The sequence below is a fragment of the Lissotriton vulgaris genome, chromosome 1_2 (assembly GCF_964263255.1).
Source record: "Lissotriton vulgaris chromosome 1_2, aLisVul1.2, whole genome shotgun sequence".
NCBI classification, from domain to species: Eukaryota; Metazoa; Chordata; class Amphibia; order Caudata; family Salamandridae; genus Lissotriton; species Lissotriton vulgaris.
This window is the reverse complement of record NC_141686.1, coordinates 100,301,401-100,319,898: the sequence shown is the minus strand read 5'-3', so window position 1 is coordinate 100,319,898 and position 18,498 is coordinate 100,301,401. Positions and strand designations below refer to the sequence as shown.

At 42.8% G+C, this 18,498-nt stretch overlaps 9 non-coding genes across 9 annotated transcripts; all 9 read left to right on the top strand.

Annotated features, from left to right (window-relative positions):
- Window positions 1–1,440: 1,440 nt before the first annotated feature.
- Window positions 1,441–1,740, top strand: LOC147734027 (signal recognition particle RNA). The gene has a single exon (XR_015308288.1).
- A 1,597-nt stretch (window positions 1,741–3,337) lies between these two features.
- Window positions 3,338–3,637, top strand: LOC147734026 (signal recognition particle RNA). Its single transcript, XR_015308080.1, has one exon.
- Window positions 3,638–5,234: 1,597 nt separating this feature from the next.
- On the top strand, window positions 5,235–5,534 carry LOC147734025 (signal recognition particle RNA). Its single transcript, XR_015308064.1, has one exon.
- Window positions 5,535–7,132: 1,598 nt separating this feature from the next.
- Window positions 7,133–7,432, top strand: LOC147734024 (signal recognition particle RNA). Its single transcript, XR_015307723.1, has one exon.
- A 1,596-nt stretch (window positions 7,433–9,028) lies between these two features.
- On the top strand, window positions 9,029–9,328 carry LOC147734023 (signal recognition particle RNA). Its single transcript, XR_015307866.1, has one exon.
- A 1,598-nt stretch (window positions 9,329–10,926) lies between these two features.
- On the top strand, window positions 10,927–11,226 carry LOC147734022 (signal recognition particle RNA). Its single transcript, XR_015307726.1, has one exon.
- A 1,596-nt stretch (window positions 11,227–12,822) lies between these two features.
- LOC147734021 (signal recognition particle RNA) lies at window positions 12,823–13,122 on the top strand. The gene has a single exon (XR_015308143.1).
- A 1,598-nt stretch (window positions 13,123–14,720) lies between these two features.
- On the top strand, window positions 14,721–15,020 carry LOC147734020 (signal recognition particle RNA). Its single transcript, XR_015308079.1, has one exon.
- A 1,597-nt stretch (window positions 15,021–16,617) lies between these two features.
- On the top strand, window positions 16,618–16,917 carry LOC147734019 (signal recognition particle RNA). Its single transcript, XR_015308063.1, has one exon.
- Window positions 16,918–18,498: the final 1,581 nt, after the last annotated feature.

Sequence of the window (18,498 nt, the reverse complement as noted above, 5' to 3'; positions counted from 1 at the left end):
AATTGCAACATATTGCAACAACAAGCTAGCAGGTGGAGAGGACTGAAAAATCTGTGCAGCCTAGAATAGATGGCTGTGTGATTTTCTGCAAGGATTACTGAAATGCATTCTTCATTTTAGAGCACCTGTAGGATTAAATTGATCTGTCAAGTACAAAAGTATCCTTAGAAGAGCAACTTTGAAATGCGTTTGCTGGGTCTTCTGCTGCATTCCTACGTCCAGCTCGAATTCATTTTTTGATTAGCCCTCATTCAATTCCATATATAAATGAGAAGGAGAAATGAGAGGGCCCTTCGCTCTTTGAGAGAAACATGAAAAGACTGATAACTGTGTAACTCCCAAACATTGGAGCCTTCGGCCTTACTCCAGCCAACTCTTGCGGTTAAATACTTTTAAATCTTGATGTTGTTTAACAATCCCAGCAGAAGGGATCAGGTTGACAGGCGCTGCAGTTCTCCAGTATGGGGCTGTCCAGATCATTACTCAATCTACCTTGCATTGGCACAGTATAAAATACGTCATGAAGTCTCCTATGAAAAGGTATACAAATCTGTTTGAATCACTTTTGTTAGTCAGGGGGACCCATTCGCTGGAAGGGGCAGGGAGGACAAAAATAGCTCATTGGTATAGAACTCTGAATTAGCCGCTGATTTTGAGGTGGGAGAAGATCGAGTAATCCAACCGGACCTCAATAAACGGTTTCTTAGTATGCAGTAGCCCGCAACCACTTCTAACCCAAAAGCGTAATCTCATCCTTTTGCAGAATCAGGCAAGCTTTCACCTGCTCAAGCTGAACTGACATTGGTCTTCTCGGCCAGCAAGAGTTCCTCTCTTGAAGCTGATGAGGCTAGAGAACAGAATGACGCATATTCATTCTTTATAATAACTCTTCTAGCCCTCCCACTCCATACCACTTTATAACTTCCAATGTGGCAGATGTCTTCCATCATTGTGACCCTTGCTGCTTTTCTCAACATTGGCTGGCTCGGCATAACAAGAAGGGATGGATGGCTACAGGAGAGCCTGAATTGTGCCTGTAAGGTTCTACAGGGAGTCACTGGCAGATAATGAGAAACTCAGCCCTAAGTTGGCTCTTCTCCCTCACTTTCTATCTCCTCTCTCCCTCTACCTATCTCTCACTCACTAAATACTAGTATCTATATTGTATTCACATCCCCTTCACAAACTTTCTGACCCTACTTCCTCTCTCCCTTAAATCAGTTCAACCCTCTTCTTTTCCTTTAGGAAACTCCACATCTTTTTAAAGGCCCTTCCCATATTCACACTGCTTCTTGATAAGACATTATTTTCCTTTCTTTGAAGGATAGTGAAATAGATTTTCTTGAAATACGGTTGGCATACCATCAATTCATTACACCGTACTTTATCATTATCCTTACTTAAGCAATGCATTTCATCATTAGGACATGTGCTGTGTTTGCCGGGCATGGTGGCGTGTGCCTGTTGTCCTAGCTACTTGTGAGGCTGAGGCTTGTGGATTGCTTGAGCTCAGGGGTTCTGGGCTGCACTCAGCTGTGTTGATCAGGTGTCCATGCTACGTTGGGTATCAATATGGTGTTCTAGAGGGAGCTCTAGAATTTCAGGTTGTGTAATGAGAGGTGCACCGACCCAGGCTGGAAACAGAGCATGCCAAAGCTTCCATGCCCATCGGTAGCAGGACAGCACCTCAGAGCAGTAGGTGTAACACAGCCTGAGCAAAATAGTGAGACCTAGCCTCTCTTTTTTTGACTCAAATGTGAACGTTTTGATTTTTACAAGATGGTAATGAATTATTTTTCCAAACCAAATCTTTGTTTTTCTTTTGATATTTTTGCAGGAAGTACAATGAACATTTGAACTGGGCCGGGCATTCTAGCATAGCAGACAATTCTCCAGAATTGCGACATATTGCAACAACAATCTAGCAGGTGGAGAGGACTGAAAACTCTGTGCAGCCTAGAATAGATGGCTGTGTGATTTTCTGCAAGGATGACTGAAATGCATTCTTCATTTTAGAGCACCTGTAGGATTAAATTGATCTGTCAAGTACTAAAGTATCCTTAGAAGAGCAACTTTGAAATGCGTTCGCTGGGTCTTCTGCTGCATTCCTACGTCCAGCTCTAATTCATTTTTTGATTAGCCCTCATTCAATTCCATATATGAATGAGAAGGAGAAATAAGAGGGCCCTTCGCTCTTTGAGAGAAACATGAAAAGACTGAAAACTGTGCAACCCCCAAACATTGGAGCCTTCGGCCTTCCTCCAGCCAACTCTTGCGGTTTAATACTTTTAAATCTTGATGTTGTTTAACAATCCCAGCAGAAGGGATCAGGTTGACAGGCACTGCAGTTCTCCAGTATGGGGCTGTCCAGATCATTACTCAATCTACCTTGCATTGGCACAGTATAAAATACGTCATGAAGTCTCCTATGAAAAGGTATACAAATCTGTTTGAATCACTTTTGTTAGTCAGGGGGACCCATTCGCTGGAAGGGGCAGGGAGGACAAAAATAGCTCATTGGTATAGAACACTGAATTAGCAGCTGATTTTGAGGTGGGAGAAGATCGAGTAATCCAACCAAACCTCAATAAACGGTTTCTTAGTATGCAGTAGCCCACAACCACTTCTAACCCAAAAGCGTAATCTCATCCTTTTGCAGAATCAGGCAAGCTTTCACCTGCTCAAGCTGAACTGACATTGGTCTTCTTGGCCAGCAAGAGTTCCTCTCTTGAAGCTGTTGAGGCTAGAGAACAGAATGACGCGTATTCATTCTTTATAATAACTCTTCTAGCCCTCCCACTCCATACCACTTTATAACTTCCAATGTTGCAGATGTCTTCCATCATTGTGACCCTTGCTGCTTTTCTCAACATTGGCTGGCTCGGCATAACAAGAAGGGATGGATGGCTACAGGAGAGCCTGAATTGTGCCTGTAGGGTTCTACAGGGAGTCACTGGCAGATAATGAGAAACTCAGCCCTAAGTTGGCTCTTCTCTCTCACTTTCTTTCTCCTCTCTCCCTCTACCTATCTCTCACTCTCTAAATACTAGTATCTATATTGTATTCACATCCCCTTCACTAACTTTCTGACCCTACTTCCACTCTCCCTTAAATCAGTTCAACCCTCTTCTTTTCCTTTAGGAAACTCCACATCTTTTTTAAAGGCCCTTCCCATATTCACACTGCTTCTTGATAAGACATTATTTTCCTTTCTTTGAAGGATAGTGAAATAGATTTTCTTGAAATACGGTTGGCATACCATCAATTCATTACACCGTACTTTATCATTATCCTTACTTAAGCAATGCATTTCATCATTAGGACATGTGCTGTGTTTGCCGGGCATGGTGGCGTATGCCTGTTGTCCTAGTTACTTGGGAGGCTGAGGCTTGTGGATTGCTTGAGCTCAGAGGTTCTGGGCTGCACTCAGCTGTGTTGATCAGGTGTCCATGCTACGTTGGGTATCAATATGGTGTTCTAGAGGGAGCTCTAGAATTTCAGGTTGTGTAATGAGAGGTGCACCGACCCAGGTTGGAAACAGAGCAGGCCAAAGCTTCCATGCCCATCGGTAGCAGGACAGCACCTGAGAGCAGTAGGTGTAACACAGCTTGAGCAAAATAGTGAGACCTAGCCTCTCTTTTTTTGACTCAAATGTGAATGTTTTGATTTTTACAAGATGGTAATGAATTATTTTTCCAAAACCAAATCTTTGTTTTTCTTTGGATATTTTTGCAGGAAGTACAATGAACATTTGAACTGGGCCGGGCATTCTAGCATAGCAGACAATTCTCCAGAATTGCAACATATTGCAACAACAAGCTAGCAGGTGGAGAGGACTGAAAAATCTGTGCAGCCTAGAATAGATGGCTGTGTGATTTTCTGCAAGGATTACTGAAATGCATTCTTCATTTTAGAGCACCTGTAGGATTAAATTGATCTGTCAAGTACAAAAGTATCCTTAGAAGAGCAACTTTGAAATGCGTTTGCTGGGTCTTCTGCTGCATTCCTACGTCCAGCTCGAATTCATTTTTTGATTAGCCCTCATTCAATTCCATATATAAATGAGAAGGAGAAATGAGAGGGCCCTTCGCTCTTTGAGAGAAACATGAAAAGACTGATAACTGTGTAACTCCCAAACATTGGAGCCTTCGGCCTTACTCCAGCCAACTCTTGCGGTTAAATACTTTTAAATCTTGATGTTGTTTAACAATCCCAGCAGAAGGGATCAGGTTGACAGGCGCTGCAGTTCTCCAGTATGGGGCTGTCCAGATCATTACTCAATCTACCTTGCATTGGCACAGTATAAAATACGTCATGAAGTCTCCTATGAAAAGGTATACAAATCTGTTTGAATCACTTTTGTTAGTCAGGGGGACCCATTCGCTGGAAGGGGCAGGGAGGACAAAAATAGCTCATTGGTATAGAACTCTGAATTAGCCGCTGATTTTGAGGTGGGAGAAGATCGAGTAATCCAACCGGACCTCAATAAACGGTTTCTTAGTATGCAGTAGCCCGCAACCACTTTTAACCCAAAAGCGTAATCTCATCCTTTTGCAGAATCAGGCAAGCTTTCACCTGCTCAAGCTGAACTGACATTGGTCTTCTCGGCCAGCAAGAGTTCCTCTCTTGAAGCTGATGAGGCTAGAGAACAGAATGACGCATATTCATTCTTTATAATAACTCTTCTAGCCCTCCCACTCCATACCACTTTATAACTTCCAATGTGGCAGATGTCTTCCATCATTGTGACCCTTGCTGCTTTTCTCAACATTGGCTGGCTCGGCATAACAAGAAGGGATGGATGGCTACAGGAGAGCCTGAATTGTGCCTGTAAGGTTCTACAGGGAGTCACTGGCAGATAATGAGAAACTCAGCCCTAAGTTGGCTCTTCTCTCTCACTTTCTTTCTCCTCTCTCCCTCTACCTATCTCTCACTCACTAAATACTAGTATCTATATTGTTTTCACATCCCCTTCACAAACTTTCTGACCCTACTTCCTCTCTCCCTTAAATCAGTTCAACCCTCTTCTTTTCCTTTAGGAAACTCCACATCTTTTTAAAGGCCCTTCCCATATTCACACTGCTTCTTGATAAGACATTATTTTCCTTTCTTTGAAGGATAGTGAAATAGATTTTCTTGAAATACGGTTGGCATACCATCAATTCATTACACCGTACTTTATCATTATCCTTACTTAAGCAATGCATTTCATCATTAGGACATGTGCTGTGTTTGCCGGGCATGGTGGCGTGTGCCTGTTGTCCTAGCTACTTGGGAGGCTGAGGCTTGTGGATTGCTTGAGCTCAGGGGTTCTGGGCTGCACTCAGCTGTGTTGATCAGGTGTCCATGCTACGCTGGGTATCAATATGGTGTTCTAGAGGGAGCTCTAGAATTTCAGGTTGTGTAATGAGAGGTGCACCAACCCAGGCTGAAAACAGAGCAGGCCAAAGCTTCCATGCCCATCGGTAGCAGGACAGCACCTGAGAGCAGTAGGTGTAACACAGCCTGAGCAAAATAGTGAGACCTAGCCTCTCTTTTTTTGACTCAAATGTGAACGTTTTGATTTTTACAAGATGGTAATGAATTATTTTTCCAAAACCAAATCTTTGTTTTTCTTTTGATATTTTTGCAGGAAGTACAATGAACATTTGAACTGGGCCGGTCATTCTAGCATAGCAGACAATTCTCCAGAATTGCAACATATTGCAACAACAATCTAGCAGGTGGAGAGGACGGAAAACTCTGTGCAGCCTAGAATAGATGGCTGTGTGATTTTCTGCAAGAATGACTGAAATGCATTCTTCATTTTAGAGCACCTGTAGGATTAAATTGATCTGTCAAGTACAAAAGTATCCTTAGAAGAGCAACTTTGAAATGCGTTTGCTGGGTCTTCTGCTGCATTCCTACGTCCAGCTCTAATTCATTTTTTGATTAGCCCTCATTCAATTCCATATATGAATGAGAAGGAGAAATAAGAGGGCCCTTCACTCTTTGAGAGAAACATGAAAAGACTGAGAACTGTGCAACTCCCAAACATTGGAGCCTTCGGCCTTACTCCAGCCAACTCTTGCGGTTTAATACTTTTAAATCTTGATGTTGTTTAACAATACCAGCAGAAGGGATCAGGTTGACAGGCGCTGCAGTTCTCCAGTATGGGGCTGTCCAGATCATTACTCAATCTACCTTGCATTGGCACAGTATAAAATACGTCATGAAGTCTCCTATGAAAAGGTATACAAATCTGTTTGAATCACTTTTGTTAGTCAGGGGGACCCATTCGCTGGAAGGGGCAGGGAGGACAAAAATAGCTCATTGGTATAGAACACTGAATTAACAGCTGATTTTGAGGTGGGAGAAGATCGAGTAATCCAACCGGACCTCAATAAACGGTTTCTTAGTATGCAGTAGCCCGCAACCACTTCTAACCCAAAAGCGTAATCTCATCCTTTTGCAGAATCAGGCAAGCTTTCACCTGCTCAAGCTGAACTGACATTGGTCTTCTTGGCCAGCAAGAGTTACTCTCTTGAAGCTGTTGAGGCTAGAGAACAGAATGACGCATATTCATTCTTTATAATAACTCTTCCAGCCCTCCCACTCCATACCACTTTATAACTTCCAATGTGGCAGATGTCTTCCATCATTGTGACCCTTGCTGCTTTTCTCAACATTGGCTGACTCGGCATAACAAGAAGGGATGGATGGCTACAGGAGAGCCTGAATTGTGCCTGTAAGGTTCTACAGGGAGTCACTGGCAGATAATGAGAAACTCAGCCCTAAGTTGGCTCTTCTCCCTCACTTTCTTTCTCCTCTCTCCCTCTACCTATCTCTCACTCACTAAATACTAGTATCTATATTGTATTCACATCCCCTTCACAAACTTTCTGACTCTACTTCCTCTCTCCCTTAAATCAGTTTAACCCTCTTCTTTTCCTTTAGGAAACTCCACATCTTTTTTAAAGGCCCTTCCCATATTCACACTGCTTCTTGATCAGACATTATTTTCCTTTCTTTGAAGGATAGTGAAATAGATTTTCTTGAAATACGGTTGGCATACCATCAATTCATTACACCGTACTTTATCATTATCCTTACTTAAGCAATGCATTTCATCATTAGGACATGTGCTGTGTTTGCCGGGCATGGTGGCTTGTGCCTGTTGTCCTAGCTACTTGGGAGGCTGAGGCTTGTGGATTGCTTTAGCTCAGGGGTTCTGGGCTGCACTCAGCTATGTTGATCAGGTGTCCATGCTACGTTGGGTATCAATATGGTGTTCTAGAGGGAGCTCTAGAATTTCAGGTTGTGTAATGAGAGGTGCACCGACCCAGGCTGAAAACAGAGCAGGCCAAAGCTTCCATGCCCATTGGTAGCAGGACAGCACCTCAGAGCAGTAGGTGTAACACAGCCTGAGCAAAATAGTGAGACCTAGCCTCTCTTTTTTTGACTCAAATGTGAACGTTTTGATTTTTACAAGATGGTAATGAATTATTTTCCAAACCAAATCTTTGTTTTTCTTTTGATATTTTTGCAGGAAGTACAATGAACATTTGAACTGGGCCGGGCATTCTAGCATAGCAGACAATTCTCCAGAATTGCGACATATTGCAACAACAATCTAGCAGGTGGAGGGGACTGAAAACTCTGTGCAGCCTAGAATAGATGGCTGTGTGATTTTCTGCATGGATGACTGAAATGCATTCTTCATTTTAGAGCACCTGTAGGATTAAATTGATCTGTCAAGTACTAAAGTATCCTTAGAAGAGCAACTTTGAAATGCGTTTGCTGGGTCTTCTGCTGCATTCCTACTTCCAGCTCTAATTCATGTTTTGATTAGCTCTCATTCAATTCCCTATATGAATGAGAAGGAGAAATAAGAGGGCCCTTCGCTCTTTGAGAGAAACATGAAAAGACTGAGAACTGTGTAACTCCCAAACATTGGAGCCTTCGGCCTTACTCCAGCCAACTCTTGCGGTTTAATACTTTTAAATCTTGATGTTGTTTAACAATCCCAGCAGAAGGGATCAGGTTGACAGGCGCTGCAGTTCTCCAGTATGGGGCTGTCCAGATCATTACTCAATCTACCTTGCATTGGCACAGTATAAAATACGTCATGAAGTCTCCTATGAAAAGGTATACAAATCTGTTTGAATCACTTTTGTTAGTCAGGGGGACCCATTCGCTGGAAGGGGCAGGGAGGACAAAAATAGCTCATTGGTATAGAACTCTGAATTAGCCGCTGATTTTGAGGTGGGAGAAGATCGAGTAATCCAACCGGACCTCAATAAACGGTTTCTTAGTATGCAGTAGCCCGCAACCACTTCTAACCCAAAAGCGTAATCTCATCCTTTTGCAGAATCAGGCAAGCTTTCACCTGCTCAAGCTGAACTGACATTGGTCTTCTCGGCCAGCAAGAGTTCCTCTCTTGAAGCTGATGAGGCTAGAGAACAGAATGACGCATATTCATTCTTTATAATAACTCTTCTAGCCCTCCCACTCCATACCACTTTATAACTTCCAATGTGGCAGATGTCTTCCATCATTGTGACCCTTGCTGCTTTTCTCAACATTGGCTGGCTCGGCATAACAAGAAGGGATGGATGGCTACAGGAGAGCCTGAATTGTGCCTGTAAGGTTCTACAGGGAGTCACTGGCAGATAATGAGAAACTCAGCCCTAAGTTGGCTCTTCTCACTCACTTTCTTTCTCCTCTCTCCCTCTACCTATCTCTCACTCTCTAAATACTAGTATCTATATTGTATTCACATCCCCTTCACAAACTTTCTGACCCTACTTCCTCTCTCCCTTAAATCAGTTCAACCCTCTTCTTTTCCTTTAGGAAACTCCACATCTTTTTTAAAGGCCCTTCCCATATTCACACTGCTTCTTGATAAGACATTATTTTCCTTTCTTTGAAGGATAGTGAAATAGATTTTCTTGAAATACGGTTGGCATACCATCAATTCATTACACCGTACTTTATCATTATCCTTACTTAAGCAATGCATTTCATCATTAGGACATGTGCTGTGTTTGCCGGGCATGGTGGCGTGTGCCTGTTGTCCTAGCTACTTGGGAGGCTGAGGCTTGTGGATTGCTTGAGCTCAGGGGTTCTGGGCTGCACTCAGCTGTGTTGATCAGGTGTCCATGCTACGCTGGGTATCAATATGGTGTTCTAGAGGGAGCTCTAGAATTTCAGGTTGTGTAATGAGAGGTGCACCGACCCAGGCTGGAAACAGAGCAGGCCAAAGCTTCCATGCCCATCGGTAGCAGGACAGCACCTGAGAGCAGTAGGTGTAACACAGCTTGAGCAAAATAGTGAGACCTAGCCTCTCTTTTTTTGACTCAAATGTGAACGTTTTGATTTTTACAAGATGGTAATGAATTATTTTTCCAAAACCAAATCTTTGTTTTTCTTTTGATATTTTTGCAGGAAGTACAATGAACATTTGAACTGGGCCGGGCATTCTAGCATAGCAGACAATTCTCCAGAATTGCAACATATTGCAACAACAAGCTAGCAGGTGGAGAGGACGGAAAACTCTGTGCAGCCTAGAATAGATGGCTGTGTGATTTTCTGCAAGAATGACTGAAATGCATTCTTCATTTTAGAGCACCTGTAGGATTAAATTGATCTGTCAAGTACAAAAGTATCCTTAGAAGAGCAACTTTGAAATGCATTTGCTGGGTCTTCTGCTGCATTCCTACGTCCAGCTCTAATTCATGTTTTGATTAGCCCTCATTCAATTCCATATATGAATGAGAAGGAGAAATAAGAGGGCCCTTCGCTCTTTGAGAGAAACATGAAAAGACTGAGAACTGTGCAACTCCCAAACATTGGAGCCTTCGGCCTTAATCCAGCCAACTCTTGCGGTTTAATACTTTTAAATCGTGATGTTGTTTAACAATACCAGCAGAAGGGATCAGGTTGACAGGCGCTGCAGTTCTCTAGTATGGGGCTGTCCAGATCATTACTCAATCTACCTTGCATTGGCACAGTATAAAATACGTCATGAAGTCTCCTATGAAAAGGTATACAAATCTGTTTGAATCACTTTTGTTAGTCAGGGGGACCCATTCGCTGGAAGGGGCAGGGAGGACAAAAATAGCTCATTGGTATAGAACACTGAATTAGCAGCTGATTTTGAGGTGGGAGAAGATCGAGTAATCCAACCGGACCTCAATAAACGGTTTCTTAGTATGCAGTAGCCCGCAACCACTTCTAACCCAAAAGCGTAATCTCATCCTTTTGTAGAATCAGGCAAGCTTTTACCTGCTCAAGCTGAACTGACATTGGTCTTCTTGGCCAGCAAGAGTTACTCTCTTGAAGCTGTTGAGGCTAGAGAACAGAATGACGCATATTCATTCTTTATAATAACTCTTCTAGCCCTCCCACTCCATACCACTTTATAACTTCCAATGTGGCAGATGTCTTCCATCATTGTGACCCTTGCTGCTTTTCTCAACATTGGCTGGCTCGGCATAACAAGAAGGGATGGATGGCTACAGGAGAGCCTGAATTGTGCATGTAAGGTTCTACAGGGAGTCACTGGCAGATAACGAGAAACTCAGCCCTAAGTTGGCTCTTCTCCCTCACTTTCTTTCTCCTCTCTCCCTCTACCTATCTCTCACTCACTAAATACTAGTATCTATATTGTATTCACATCCCCTTCACAAACTTTCTGACCCTACTTCCTCTCTCCCTTAAATCAGTTCAACCCTCTTCTTTTCCTTTAGGAAACTCCACATCTTTTTTAAAGGCCCTTCCCATATTCACACTGCTTCTTGATAAGACATTATTTTCCTTTCTTTGAAGGATAGTGAAATAGATTTTCTTGAAATACGGTTGGCATACCATCAATTCATTACACCGTACTTTATCATTATCCTTACTTAAGCAATGCATTTCATCATTAGGACATGTGCTGTGTTTGCCGGGCATGGTGGCGTGTGCCTGTTGTCCTAGCTACTTGGGAGGCTGAGGCTTGTGGATTGCTTGAGCTCAGGGGTTCTGGGCTGCACTCAGCTGTGTTGATCAGGTGTCCATGCTACGTTGGGTATCAATATGGTGTTCTAGAGGGAGCTCTGAAATTTCAGGTTGTGTAATGAGAGGTGCACCGACCCAGGCTGGAAACAGAGCAGGCCAAAGCTTCCATGACCATCGGTAGCAGGACATCACCTGAGAGCAGTAGGTGTAACACAGCCCGAGCAAAATAATGAGACCTAGCCTCTCTTTTTTGACTCAAATGTGAACGTTTTGATTTTTACAAGATGGTAATGAATTATTTTTCCAAAACCAAATCTTTGTTTTTCTTTTGATATTTTTGCAGGAAGTACAATGAACATTTGAACTGGGCCGGGCATTCTAGCATAGCAGACAATTCTCCAGAATTGCGACATATTGCAACAACAAGCTAGCAGGTGGAGAGGACGGAAAACTCTGTGCAGCCTAGAATAGATGGCTGTGTGATTTTCTGCAAGGATGACTGAAATGCATTCTTCATTTTAGAGCACCTGTAGGATTAAATTGATCTGTCAAGTACAAAGGTATCCTTAGAAGAGCAACTTTGAAATGCGTTTGCTGGGTCTTCTGCTGCATTCCTACGTCCAGCTCTAATTCATTTTTTGATTAGCCCTCATTCAATTCCATATATGAATGAGAAGGAGAAATAAGAGGGCCCTTCGCTCTTTGAGAGAAACATGAAAAGACTGAGAACTGTGCAACTCCCAAACATTGGAGCCTTCGGCCTTACTCCAGCCAACTGTTGCGGTTTAATACTTTTAAATCTTGAGGTTGTTTAACAATACCAGCAGAAGGGATCAGGTTGACAGGCGCTGCAGTTCTCCAGTATGGGGCTGTCCAGATCATTACTCAATCTACCTTGCATTGGCACAGTATAAAATACGTCATGAAGTCTCCTATGAAAAGGTATACAAATCTGTTTGAATCACTTTTGTTAGTCAGGGGGATCCATTCGCTGGAAGGGGCAGGGAGGACAAAAATAGCTCATTGGTATAGAACACTGAATTAGCAGCTGATTTTGAGGTGGGAGAAGATCGAGTAATCCAACCGGACCTCAATAAACGGTTTCTTAGTATGCAGTAGCCCGCAACCACTTCTAACCCAAAAGCTTAATCTCATCCTTTTGCAGAATCAGGCAAGCTTTCACCTGCTCAAGCTGAACTGACATTGGTCTTCTTGGCCAGCAAGAGTTACTCTCTTGAAGCTGTTGAGGCTAGAGAACAGAATGACGCATATTCATTCTTTATAATAACTCTTCTAGCCCTCCCACTCCATACCACTTTATAACTTCCAATGTTGCAGATGTCTTCCATCATTGTGACCCTTGCTACTTTTCTCAACATTGGCTGGCTCGGCATAACAAGAAGGGATGGATGGCTACAGGAGAGCCTGAATTGTGCCTGTAAGGTTCTACAGGGAGTCACTGGCAGATAATGAGAAACTCAGCCCTAAGTTGGCTCTTCTCCCTCACTTTCTTTCTCCTCTCTCCCTCTACCTATCTCTCACTCACTAAATACTAGTATCTATATTGTATTCACATCCCCTTCACAAACTTTCTGACCCTACTTCCTCTCTCCCTTAAATCAGTTCAACCCTCTTCTTTTCCTTTAGGACACTCCACATCTTTTTAAAGGCCCTTCCCATATTCACACTGCTTCTTGATAAGACATTATTTTCCTTTCTTTGAAGGATAGTGAAATAGATTTTCTTGAAATACGGTTGGCATACCATCAATTCATTACACCGTACTTTATCATTATCCTTACTTAAGCAATGCATTTCATCATTAGGACATGTGCAGTAATTGCCGGGCATGGTGGTGTGTGCCTGTTGTCCTAGCTACTTGGGAAGCTGAGGCTTGTGGATTGCTTGAGCTCAGGGGTTCTGGGCTGCACTCAGCTGTGTTGATCAGGTGTCCATGCTAAGTTGGGTATCAATATGGTGTTCTAGAGGGAGCTCTAGAATTTCAGGTTGTATAATGAGAGGTGCACTGACCCAGGCTGGAAACAGAGCAGGCCAAAGCTTCCATGCCCATCGGTAGCAGGACAGCACCTGAGAGCAGTAGGTGTAACACAGCTTGAGCAAAATAGTGAGACCTAGCCTCTCTTTTTTTGACTCAAATGTGAACGTTTTGATTTTTACAAGATGGTAATGAATTATTTTTCCAAAACCAAATCTTTGTTTTTCTTTTGATATTTTTGCAGGAAGTACAATGAACAATTGAACTGGACCGGGCATTCTAGCATAGCAGACAATTCCCCAGAATTGCAACATATTGCAACAACAAGCTCGCAGGTGGAGAGGACGGAAAACTCTGTGCAGCCTAGAATAGATGGCTGTGTGATTTTCTGCAAGGATGACTGAAATGCATTCTTCATTTTAGAGCACCTGTAGGATTAAATTGATCTGTCAAGTACAAAAGTATCCTTAGAAGAGCAACTTTGAAATGCGTTTGCTGGGTCTTCTGCTGCATTCCTACGTCGAGCTCTAATTCATTTTTTGATTAGCCCTCATTCAATTCCATATATGAATGAGAAGGAGAAATAAGAGGGCCCTTCGCTCTTTGAGAGAAACATGAAAAGACTGAGAACTGTGCAACTCCCAAACATTGGAGCCTTCGGCCTTACTCCAGCCAACTCTTGCGGTTTAATACTTTTAAACCTTGATGTTGTTTAACAATCCCAGCAGAAGGGATCAGGTTGACAGGCGCTGCAGTTCTCCAGTATGGGGCTGTCCAGATCATTACTCAGTCTACCTTGCATTGGCACAGTATAAAATACGTCATGAAGTCTCCTATGAAAAGGTATACAAATCTGTTTGAATCACTTTTGTTAGTCAGGGGGACCCATTCGCTGGAAGGGGCAGGGAGGACAAAAATAGCTCATTGGTATAGAAGACTGAATTAGCAGCTGATTTTGAGGTGGGAGAAGATCGAGTAATCCAACCGGACCTCAATAAACGGTTTCTTAGTATGCAGTAGCCCGCAACCACTTCTAACCCAAAAGCGTAATCTCATCCTTTTGCAGAATCAGGCAAGCTTTCACCTGCTCAAGCTGAACTGACATTGGTCTTCTCGGCCAGCAAGAGTTCCTCTCTTGAAGCTGTTGAGGCTAGAGAACAGAATGACGCGTATTCATTCTTTATAATAACTCTTCTAGCCCTCCCACTCCGTACCACTTTATAACTTCCAATGTGGCAGATGTCTTCCATCATTGTGACCCTTGCTGCTTTTCTCAACATTGGCTGGCTCGGCATAACAAGAAGGGATGGATGGCTACAGGAGAGCCTGAATTGTGCCTGTAGGGTTCTACAGGGAGTCACTGGCAGATAATGAGAAACTCAGCCCTAAGTTGGCTTTTCTCTCTCACTTTCTTTCTCCTCTCTCCCTCTACCTATCTCTCACTCTCTAAATACTAGTATCTATATTGTATTCACATCCCCTTCACTAACTTTCTGACCCTACTTCCACTCTCCCTTAAATCAGTTCAACCCTCTTCTTTTCCTTTAGGAAACTCCACATCTTTTTTAAAGGCCCTTCCCATATTCACACTGCTTCTTGATAAGACATTATTTTCCTTTCTTTGAAGGATAGTGAAATAGATTTTCTTGAAATACGGTTGGCATACCATCAATTCATTACACCTTACTTTATCATTATCCTTACTTAAGCAATGCATTTCATCATTAGGACATGTGCTGTGTTTGCCGGGCATGGTGGCGTATGCCTGTTGTCCTAGTTACTTGGGAGGCTGAGGCTTGTGGATTGCTTGAGCTCAGAGGTTCTGGGCTGCACTCAGCTGTGTTGATCAGGTGTCCATGCTACGTTGGGTATCAATATGGTGTTCTAGAGGGAGCTCTAGAATTTCAGGTTGTGTAATGAGAGGTGCACCGACCCAGGTTGGAAACAGAGCAGGCCAAAGCTTCCATGCCCATCGGTAGCAGGACAGCACCTGAGAGCAGTAGGTGTAACACAGCTTGAGCAAAATAGTGAGACCTAGCCTCTCTTTTTTTGACTCAAATGTGAATGTTTTGATTTTTACAAGATGGTAATGAATTATTTTTCCAAAACCAAATCTTTGTTTTTCTTTGGATATTTTTGCAGGAAGTACAATGAACATTTGAACTGGGCCGGGCATTCTAGCATAGCAGACAATTCTCCAGAATTGCAACATATTGCAACAACAAGCTAGCAGGTGGAGAGGACGGAAAAATCTGTGCAGCCTAGAATAGATGGCTGTGTGATTTTCTGCAAGGATTACTGAAATGCATTCTTCATTTTAGAGCACCTGTAGGATTAAATTGATCTGTCAAGTACAAAAGTATCCTTAGAAGAGCAACTTTGAAATGCGTTTGCTGGGTCTTCTGCTGCATTCCTACGTCCAGCTCGAATTCATTTTTTGATTAGCCCTCATTCAATTCCATATATAAATGAGAAGGAGAAATGAGAGGGCCCTTCGCTCTTTGAGAGAAACATGAAAAGACTGATAACTGTGTAACTCCCAAACATTGGAGCCTTCGGCCTTACTCCAGCCAACTCTTGCGGTTAAATACTTTTAAATCTTGATGTTGTTTAACAATCCCAGCAGAAGGGATCAGGTTGACAGGCGCTGCAGTTCTCCAGTATGGGGCTGTCCAGATCATTACTCAATCTACCTTGCATTGGCACAGTATAAAATACGTCATGAAGTCTCCTATGAAAAGGTATACAAATCTGTTTGAATCACTTTTGTTAGTCAGGGGGACCCATTCGCTGGAAGGGGCAGGGAGGACAAAAATAGCTCATTGGTATAGAACTCTGAATTAGCCGCTGATTTTGAGGTGGGAGAAGATCGAGTAATCCAACCGGACCTCAATAAACGGTTTCTTAGTATGCAGTAGCCCGCAACCACTTCTAACCCAAAAGCGTAATCTCATCCTTTTGCAGAATCAGGCAAGCTTTCACCTGCTCAAGCTGAACTGACATTGGTCTTCTCGGCCAGCAAGAGTTCCTCTCTTGAAGCTGATGAGGCTAGAGAACAGAATGACGCATATTCATTCTTTATAATAACTCTTCTAGCCCTCCCACTCCATACCACTTTATAACTTCCAATGTGGCAGATGTCTTCCATCATTGTGACCCTTGCTGCTTTTCTCAACATTGGCTGGCTCGGCATAACAAGAAGGGATGGATGGCTACAGGAGAGCCTGAATTGTGCCTGTAAGGTTCTACAGGGAGTCACTGGCAGATAATGAGAAACTCAGCCCTAAGTTGGCTCTTCTCTCTCACTTTCTTTCTCCTCTCTCCCTCTACCTATCTCTCACTCACTAAATACTAGTATCTATATTGTTTTCACATCCCCTTCACAAACTTTCTGACCCTACTTCCTCTCTCCCTTAAATCAGTTCAACCCTCTTCTTTTCCTTTAGGAAACTCCACATCTTTTTAAAGGCCCTTCCCATATTCACACTGCTTCTTGATAAGACATTATTTTCCTTTCTTTGAAGGATAGTGAAATAGATTTTCTTGAAATACGGTTGGCATACCATCAATTCATTACACCGTACTTTATCATTATCCTTACTTAAGCAATGCATTTCATCATTAGGACATGTGCTGTGTTTGCCGGGCATGGTGGCGTGTGCCTGTTGTCCTAGCTACTTGGGAGGCTGAGGCTTGTGGATTGCTTGAGCTCAGGGGTTCTGGGCTGCACTCAGCTGTGTTGATCAGGTGTCCATGCTACGCTGGGTATCAATATGGTGTTCTAGAGGGAGCTCTAGAATTTCAGGTTGTGTAATGAGAGGTGCACCAACCCAGGCTGAAAACAGAGCAGGCCAAAGCTTCCATGCCCATCGGTAGCAGGACAGCACCTGAGAGCAGTAGGTGTAACACAGCCTGAGCAAAATAGTGAGACCTAGCCTCTCTTTTTTTGACTCAAATGTGAACGTTTTGATTTTTACAAGATGGTAATGAATTATTTTTCCAAAACCAAATCTTTGTTTTTCTTTTGATATTTTTGCAGGAAGTACAATGAACATTTGAACTGGGCCGGGCATTCTAGCATAGCAGACAATTCTCCAGAATTGCAACATATTGCAACAACAATCTAGCAGGTGGAGAGGACGGAAAACTCTGTGCAGCCTAGAATAGATGGCTGTGTGATTTTCTGCAAGAATGACTGAAATGCATTCTTCATTTTAGAGCACCTGTAGGATTAAATTGATCTGTCAAGTACAAAAGTATCCTTAGAAGAGCAACTTTGAAATGCGTTTGCTGGGTCTTCTGCTGCATTCCTACGTCCAGCTCTAATTCATTTTTTGATTAGCCCTCATTCAATTCCATATATGAATGAGAAGGAGAAATAAGAGGGCCCTTCACTCTTTGAGAGAAACATGAAAAGACTGAGAACTGTGCAACTCCCAAACATTGGAGCCTTCGGCCTTACTCCAGCCAACTCTTGCGGTTTAATACTTTTAAATCTTGATGTTGTTTAACAATACCAGCAGAAGGGATCAGGTTGACAGGCGCTGCAGTTCTCCAGTATGGGGCTGTCCAGATCATTACTCAATCTACCTTGCATTGGCACAGTATAAAATACGTCATGAAGTCTCCTATGAAAAGGTATACAAATCTGTTTGAATCACTTTTGTTAGTCAGGGGGACCCATTCGCTGGAAGGGGCAGGGAGGACAAAAATAGCTCATTGGTATAGAACACTGAATTAACAGCTGATTTTGAGGTGGGAGAAGATCGAGTAATCCAACCGGACCTCAATAAACGGTTTCTTAGTATGCAGTAGCCCGCAACCACTTCTAACCCAAAAGCGTAATCTCATCCTTTTGCAGAATCAGGCAAGCTTTCACCTGCTCAAGCTGAACTGACATTGGTCTTCTTGGCCATCAAGAGTTACTCTCTTGAAGCTGTTGAGGCTAGAGAACAGAATGACGCATATTCATTCTTTATAATAACTCTTCTAGCCCTCCCACTCCATACCACTTTATAACTTCCAATGTGGCAGATGTCTTCCATCATTGTGACCCTTGCTGCTTTTCTCAACATTGGCTGACTCGGCATAACAAGAAGGGATGGATGGCTACAGGAGAGCCTGAATTGTGCCTGTAAGGTTCTACAGGGAGTCACTGGCAGATAATGAGAAACTCAGCCCTAAGTTGGCTCTTCTCCCTCACTTTCTTTCTCCTCTCTCCCTCTACCTATCTCTCACTCACTAAATACTAGTATCTATATTGTATTCACATCCCCTTCACAAACTTTCTGACTCTACTTCCTCTCTCCCTTAAATCAGTTCAACCCTCTTCTTTTCCTTTAGGAAACTCCACATCTTTTTTAAAGGCCCTTCCCATATTCACACTGCTTCTTGATCAGACATTATTTTCCTTTCTTTGAAGGATAGTGAAATAGATTTTCTTGAAATACGGTTGGCATACCATCAATTCATTACACCGTACTTTATCATTATCCTTACTTAAGCAATGCATTTCATCATTA